Source organism: Cariama cristata, unplaced genomic scaffold, assembly GCF_000690535.1.
Source record: "Cariama cristata isolate BGI_N322 unplaced genomic scaffold, ASM69053v1 scaffold38745, whole genome shotgun sequence".
Classification (NCBI taxonomy): Eukaryota; Metazoa; Chordata; class Aves; order Cariamiformes; family Cariamidae; genus Cariama; species Cariama cristata.
The window spans coordinates 56,286-64,536 of record NW_009617859.1 but is presented as its reverse complement, the minus strand read 5'-3'; positions in this window follow the sequence as shown (position 1 = coordinate 64,536).

Sequence of the window (8,251 nt, the reverse complement as noted above, 5' to 3'; positions counted from 1 at the left end):
GTTTTGACAGCAGCCGTAAGGGAGGATTGGGAGGACCCCTCCACGCTAGAAAATGATTAAACAGGCAGAAAGCTCACCATGACCTCTCATCCATGGCAGACCCGAGGGGGTGCGGGGCACGGGGGGAGCAGGGCAGAAGAAAACAGGGGCAGAGGTGTTACCTTGCGGAAGGCGCTGTCGGGGCGTGAGCCAACAGGAGACCCGAAGGCAGGACCGAAAGGTGCTGGCTATTTAAAGTGTGGAAAGAAAAAATTCAGCAGTGGTGTAATCCTAGACTTCGCCCAACCCACATTCCTTCCCCCACCCCCCAGGGCTGGACAAAAACCTACACATGACTGATTTCATGGCCAGTGCAAAGGGGCTAGATCCCCCCGCCTGCGAGAAGGGCTCACGCCGCCTCCGCCAGTGCTTTCCCTCCCAGGCCGGGGAATGCTTGGTTCCCATGCTCCATCGTCCCTCTGCCCAGTGCTGTCCCTGGAGGCACAGGAGAAAGGGGAGACCACTGCACACAGGTGCCTCTGCAGCCTCGCCCAAGGGAGCCAAAGCCCCGAGACCTGCTAGAAATTGGTACGAGGTGAAATACCATTTCACGGTAAATTCCCATCACTGGGTCTCTCCTTGGCAGGGAGGACATGGGCACAGGTCACAGCCCGACCCTCAATGCCCAGGATGCAGCTGCGCTGTGTTGTGGCCAGGAGCAGTGCCAGGCAGCAGAGCTCTGAACTGGAAAAAAAAAAAACTCTGCTAAACTCTCAGCTGCTTCTTACTATGGGCCCAGAACAGCCTCATTCAAAAATGTGGCAGGTCGCAAACTCTCTTCCCTCACATGCAGGGATCTTTGCCACTGGGCTTTCCCAGGAGCAGCACTGCCCCATCCCAGGACATCACTCCAGAAGCTGCAATGGGAACAGGCAATCAAGCAGTAGATGAAAAGTCACACAGCAGGGAGAAAAACAGCTCCAGTTGTGCATACTCAACACTGGGCTGCAAAACTAGCTGTGGCTGTTGGGGAAGGAGGTCTTGGGATTACTGCAGGTAGTTACCTGATGACATTAGCTCTGTGCTTTGAGACCATAAAAAAGGCAAACAAAATGGGATATTGTTCATAGTAGATGTGTTACAGCTATGGTGGTTCAAGGATGTGAGGTAAGGTTTTAAAATATTTTTATTACATGTGTTGATGAATATCTGGGGCAAGAGAGAACAAAAAAAAAAATAAATCATGCTTTTGGGTTCAGCATCCTCGCATCAGGCCTGTAAAACAGCAGCAAAACCTGAGCTGTGCACAAGCAGTTTGAGAAGCTTTTAGGAGAACAGGAACTACGGAGCAAACACTGCAGTGTCACCACGTTAATCTACAGTGTACCCACACAGCACTGGACTTCCTACAGGAGAAACAGGGAAAGGGAAGAAGGACGGGCAGAGGCAAGGAGCAGATTCAACCAAGGAGTGATCAAGTACATGACAACTCCTCATCTTGGGAAGAGATGCATGGGATAAAAAGAGGGTAACAACAGATGTCTAGGAAACAAGGGAAAGATAGAGAAGATGAATATATCATTCACTACATCTCATAGTCCAACAGCTAATGGCATCCGATGAAATATTCAGATTTAAAACAAAAGGAAATACTTTTTCCTCCCATTGTGCATAATGAATTAAATATCATACCCATGGCCATTGCCAGAGTATCATTTGGAAAGGAACTAGGCAAATTCACAGAGGGCTGCTCCTCCACAGCAGCTATTAAACAGGATGGTCCAGATAAAACAGTCAGCTCCACTCCTCCAATCGGTGATTGTTGGAAATCGGGGAAGATACTCCAGAGGAGGAATTACGCGAGACGGTGAGAAGCAGAGAACATCCCTGCGCAGAAACAATCTCACAGTGAATAGTGTATTTGTTAAATAGTTAGGGTAAGGATATAGGGATTAAACAACAACAGCAAAGTCAAATAATACCTTGCCTTGTGCAACAGATTGGTGTAAGGAGAGAGGAGATTGAATAAGAAAACATTTCTAGCGATTCTCAAAGCTATTGTGTGCATCAGCATCGTTGCTCAAATATCCCTGGATAACCACGATCACTACAGCACACCCATGGCAATAACCTCATCAACCAGACAACACGCTAATTGGCAAGAACGAATAGACTATGATGGGAAACCCTGTAATCAATAGCAAACTATTTCACTTCCACCCAGCAAGATAAGAGTGCACTGAACACAACAATAAGTTGAAAATGAAAACAAATGTTCAGTGTAAACATAACCAGCAAGGGGAAATATTAAATCTACAAGTGCAAAAGCAAGCTGGAAAATCCCGAGTGAAGCATATTTAAAGTAAAACATCACTGTACACATCTTCTGGGGTGAAACGAGAAAGAGTCCATATGGTTTTAGGAGATGTTACTTGAGAGATTTAAAAAAAAAAAAAAAAAGAAGAAATTGATCCTTTTACTGAAAACAGGAAGACAAGAAAACCAACAAATATCACAAAGGATCAGTTAAAAGTACAGGAAGAAAAATGTTTTCAATACACATTTTTGAAATTGCAGAAGGCAAAGAAACTGGGAGGGACTTTAATCAGCCTGTCAGAGGCAATGAGAATCTAAAAGGAAATATGCAAAGGATGAAATCTCACTGTCTAAGATTTTGAGTCTGTAACCATATCTGAGCCAAGTGGAAGAACGGGGACAGTTGGAAACAAAACCTTGGGAAATATATTTGCAAGAAACAAGTACGAGAGATGGAAGCATGTGAATCTTAAAAAAAAAAAATGAACAAGCCTAGACAACATGCACACTGTAGTAACAGGAAAACAATTTCATCCTAATATCTACTGAGATAACACCATTTAAAAATATTTGGATAGATACACATACATGTATTTTATTTATATGAATAAGGAGAACACCAGGGAAGGGCCTTTGCACATGCTAACTGCAGTTGTGCAAGCTGAACCTCACTAACCAGCTGCCAAGCATCTTCCTCCCAATGCCTCAAGTGCTGGCAAGAGGCAGTGCTGATGCTGGTGCCCGTCCCACGTGCATCGCTCTCATGCCACTCCCCAGGGTGGTACAAGGGGGGTATTTTGCAGGTGGCCCCACCTGCCAGAGGTACGAAATGGGAGGCTGCCTATTTAGTAACCCCGCAGAGCACAGGGCTGAAGACTGCGCCAGCCGGAGCAGCCACGCTCCTCCCAGCCCTGTCCCAGGCGGCTGGGCTGTGACCCCCCATGTATTGGGACAGCCCACGCTGGAGCGATGCCCCCCCGAGCGGGTCCTGAAGCAGCTTCCAGGTCCGGGCAGGCTGCCAAGCTGCCTTTGCTGGTGTAGAGCAGTGCAGTGCTGGTGCACGGGGCACGAGTGTTGCACAGCTGGCTTAGCCACTTCTCCCCAACACCCACTTTGGAGAAGAGGAGCACTGGACCAGGGGGGTCTCTGTCAGTGTACTGCATGCCTCAGCCAGGACGAGGGCTGGAAAATCCTGATCCTAAAGGCTATTGATTCCTCTCTTGAAATTTATGTTGCATTTTGCTCATCTTTCTCTTTACCTTACAGTATTTGCCACGATTTCTGTCTTCTGCTTGGTCCCAAGTCTTCCACCAGCAGCTGAGGCTGTGCTCCCAGGGAACTGCTCATAGCCCAAACAAAGCAAGCCTGGAACGAGCTTCCTCTGGAGACAACGAGGTACTTCAACATTTCTGGGTCAAATGTGCAACAAGAACTGGCCTCAGCCCACCCCATCCTGCACAGGAGCACTGGCCTTGCATGCTCTAGTAGGAACCACAGGACCTACTCCCAAGGTCCGGTCTTGCTTCATGTCTATGTCTAGCTGAGTAGGGAATGAGTGTTAATTAAATTTATCTCCTCCAAAGCACTCAGCCACCTCCAGCCACCTGCAGAGGTGGTTCAAACCTAAAAGGAGGAGGGATTCAAAGGCACCCACTTAAAGGAATGATGAGGGGAAAAGAGGAGAGGGAAATGGATACTGGGAGACATGCACAATCTCTTACTGCTCGGCAAGTAGCAGCAACTTTTAATTGAACTTATGCTCCTAACCCACCCAAGCGCTTTTAGGAGAGTGGCCAGGGCACAACTGCTGCTGCTGCTTCAGCATTGCCAACATGAAGAAGTCATCAGCCGCGTCTTACCTTTGCTGAACACCCAGAACAGCTACGCTCCCCACTTCCACCTTCCCCTCTGCTCCTCTGTCACACGTAACAAACTGCCGCCATGCGTTTCAGGGCCATGTAATCTTGCAAGCCACCTCCCAGCTTCCAGGAACACAATTTGCCGTTATATTATCTGGAAACCAAAGGCCAGAGCAAATACGATGCATTTCCTCTATCTAATTACCACCCTGCTACTGGCCTTTTCAGCCTGAAAGTGTTATTCATCTTAAGTGGCCATGGTTGTAGCAAGTAAAGTTGTCACAAATATGCACAGAAAGGGGATAAATAGAGGCTGATACTGGCTGGCACATTACAGGAACCTGGAAAGTGCTCAGCAGGGAAAGAAGCCAGAGTAAGCACGAAGGATTGACTCCTGCCTGAGCCACTAAGCTCCCTCCCAGAAAGACACATATATTTTGAAACTACAGTGGCAGAAGCCAAAAGTCATTGCAAGAGCCTGCAGTTCCCGCAGTGACAGAAGATCCTACTGCAGCCATTCGGACAGCCTCATTCAGATGCAGCCTCCCTAGCAAATACCATCTCCCAAATAACAACTTGAATGACCAGAAGCCCGAGGCAAGAAAAACCCTGTCCCCACTGGACACCTGCAGAACAGTGGAGGCCTTGCTTCTGTGCCCAGGCTGTTTGTGGGGCAAGATATGACTGTCTGTGGACGCTCTGCTCTGCATACAGGAGATAAAAGGATGACGCTCCTGCACCAGCCAGAGCTCGGGAGCTCCCAGAGCTTGAATGCAGGACAGCACGCTCACAACGCCAGAGAACCCTCTCCTGCAGATATCACTGACGTACCCTCCACTTCTCTACGAGCAGAAGTTAAGGGTGATGCTTGCACTGCGTTCACCATGTAGGCTGACAGTGTGCTGGCAAGTCCCTCTCTACACACCTCTGATCAAAAGTGGTAGAGCACAGAGGGAGACAAGTTGAGACCAAAAGGACTGTGTCCCCAGACCTGCCTTAGCTGTAACATGAATTCCTAGCCGCGTAACAGAGGGGCAGCAACAGACCTGCCGACCCCCGTCGCCACTGTCTCAGCGATGTCCGGTGCCAACAGTTTCCACTCCAGACCAGGACGTGAACAGCAGTGCTTCTCGGGTGTGCGCTTGCCCGTCTGGAACAGCAAACCCAGGACTAAGGCAGGAAGGTGCAGGCATTTGTACCGCATGCACAAGCACAGCAGGAGCACCCAGGCGGGCAGATCTGCAGTGCTTCACATATTACTTCTGCTTGGATTTCTACTTAGTAGCTTGTCTCTGTTAAACACTCTGGCCCTTTGCACACATGAGCAAGGAACAGAGTTTTTGCTGCTCAGAATTCAAAAGTATCCCCATTTCTTTTATGGGCAAAAATTAAAACACTGCAAGGTTATGCAGTTATAAGTACATATGTATAGATACCTATATATATGCTTATAATACATAATATAAACAAGAGTTGAGTAGCAAGTAAAGACTCCTGAGCCTGGAGACTTCAGTCTTTTTAGCATCTCCTTCTACTTTCCCCCCCAGGTCCATCAGGTACCACCAGTTCCTCAGGGTTCTTCCTTAGTTCCACTTTTCCAGCGATGGGGGCAGCCTGAACAGACCCTTGCAGAGGAACTGCAGGAACAGAGCCTGAGCACATTTCAGGGAGAGGGCAGGAATCACTGCCCTTCCGAAGACTAGTCAGCGATGTCCTGATGTGAAATTGGTAGTTTGTAGCAAGAAAATAAAACTCACCAGTTTGTTCTTGCAGTCAAGGAGCTAATTAGAGGGCATTTTCATATCAAGAACCATATGACAAAGGAAATAATTTCAGGCTAGTAATGATAGCAGCCCAGAAGTGAGGAGTATAAAATCAGCAGATTGATTAGGTACAGGGTAGAGAAGAAGCTGGAACCATCAGGATGATGCTCTTTCCTTATGCTCTGCACATCCTACTCCTCTGATGTGAAGATACAAATCTGAAACAGACTGTCTGCAGAAAGAATGAAATCAAAGCCATTGATAGGGCTGGGATTTACATGCCCCTGCACCCTGCCTGCCTGCAAGGGGGATGCTCTGGCAGGAAAAGGAAAAGCTTTTCTCAGAGGTGAGACAGGGTTGCATCTGCTTAACTGATTCTTCCACAGAAAACCCACAATCTAGTTTTAAACATGGAAGGTTTGGGCAGCGTTCTCAGAGCATCTGTTCATACTTATTTACAAACTCTAAAAAAGGGTAAAAAGGTAGTTTTTAATTCAGGAGACCTACTGGGCTGGTGACTACTAACTTCTGGGAGAAAATCCAATAGTCAGTCATTGTGGACAGAATGAGAGAAGGTTTTCAAAAGTTTCACAGAAATAAGTTTTCTAAGTAAGAGATGACAAAGTGTAAACTTTGGCATTTCAAAAAAGGTCAATAAGAAATAAAACATGGGTTCAGTTTTTCCAGCTTCCAAAAACCAGAAATACAGCAGATTTTAGAAAGCCCAGGCACTGCCAGAAGGCATTACCCTCTTCAAAACACCCCAGGCAGCCCTCCTCTGGCACAAGGACTGCCCCAGCTGAGCTCCTGGGCCAAGGCAGCACACAGGGATGCTGTTCTTGGGCAAGCACCACCTGGGAATCCAGAGCCCATCCCCAAAATGCCACCCAGTCACAAGCACCCCTGCAAGGCTCTGCAGAGCATGCCAGCTCCCGGCTGCTGCTCATCAGAAGCAGTTTGTGTCTTGCTTTGCTTCTGCGGGCGCTGGCAGCCTGAGACAGGGCAGGACCTGTGCTGCCCATCTTCTCTAACCTTCCTCTCGGCTGCTCTGCTGAGGTCCCTGCAAGGTAGCATAGGTAGACACTCAGAGTACAGTTACCTCTGCGGAGAAGAAAGGAGCTCACATACTGGAAACGTAGAATCATAGAATCATAGAATCATAGAATCATTATGGTTGGAAGAGACCTCAAAGATCATCAAGTCCAACCGTACACCTGATGCCACCCTGTCAACTAAACCATGTCTTGAAGTGCCACATCTAGACGTTTTTTGAACGTCTCCAGGGACGATGACTCCACCACCTCCCTAGGGAGCCTGTTCCAATGCCTAACGACTCTAACAGTGAAGAAGTTCTTTCTAATGTCCAGCCTGAACCTCCCCTGACGCAACTTGAGACCATTTCCTCTCGTCCTATCACTAATTATCGGGGAGAAGAGCCCAATCCCCATCTCACTACAACCTCCTTTCAGGTAGTTGTAGAGGGCGATCAGGTCTCCCCTCAGCCTCCTCTTCTCCAGACTAAACAACCCCAGCTCCCTCAGCCGCTCCTCGTAAGGCTTTTTTAAGTGCACTCTACCTCTCGTGTACTGAACTGGATCAGTGCTCGGTGAAGCTTTGAGCCATAACAGGAGCAAGATCTAGAGCCTTTAGACATCTTCCCAGACAGATGGGATTCTGCCTGACGCGAGCTTCACACTGAGGTTGATCTTCTGTCTACAAGTCATTCCTGTTCCGGCGGTCAGTTGCAACATATCATGGCACTGAGTCTCTCTCTCAGGCTTAGACAATTTTTTTCTCAAAAATTTAGGTAAAGAGTCATTTGCAAGTTCTGCTAACTTAAGGCAATCTTATTTTTCTGTTGATGAGACCCAGAGATGAAAAAGCTAAGCCTCAATTAGATCCAGCTGATATGTGAAGAAAGCTAAGAGGAGGAATGGCTGTGGAGCACGGCTTAGCAAAGCCACATGCTACACAGAGAAGGTACCTTCTTGGCACTGCTTGAGAGCAACCTTCGCCAGTGGGAACAGAAGGGGTTCTGCTGTTCACGTGCTTCACTCTTTGGTGTATTTGAATATCAAATTGTGAGCCACGTTACCCTCTCACCACCATGAATTCAAACACTGATGCCCACCTGAAATAAAACACACAGGGCCTGACCTGACCAAGAGATCAGAGGGGGAAATACACACAAACACAAGGTGTTTCTATCATGAACATTAATCAATTACTTTCCTTCAGCCAGACAGACTCAGAGCATCACTGCTGTTTTTGACAGAAGACACTTCATTCCTGGCCACTGCAAGCTAAAACAGAGGGTCAGGTACTGCTTGCCAG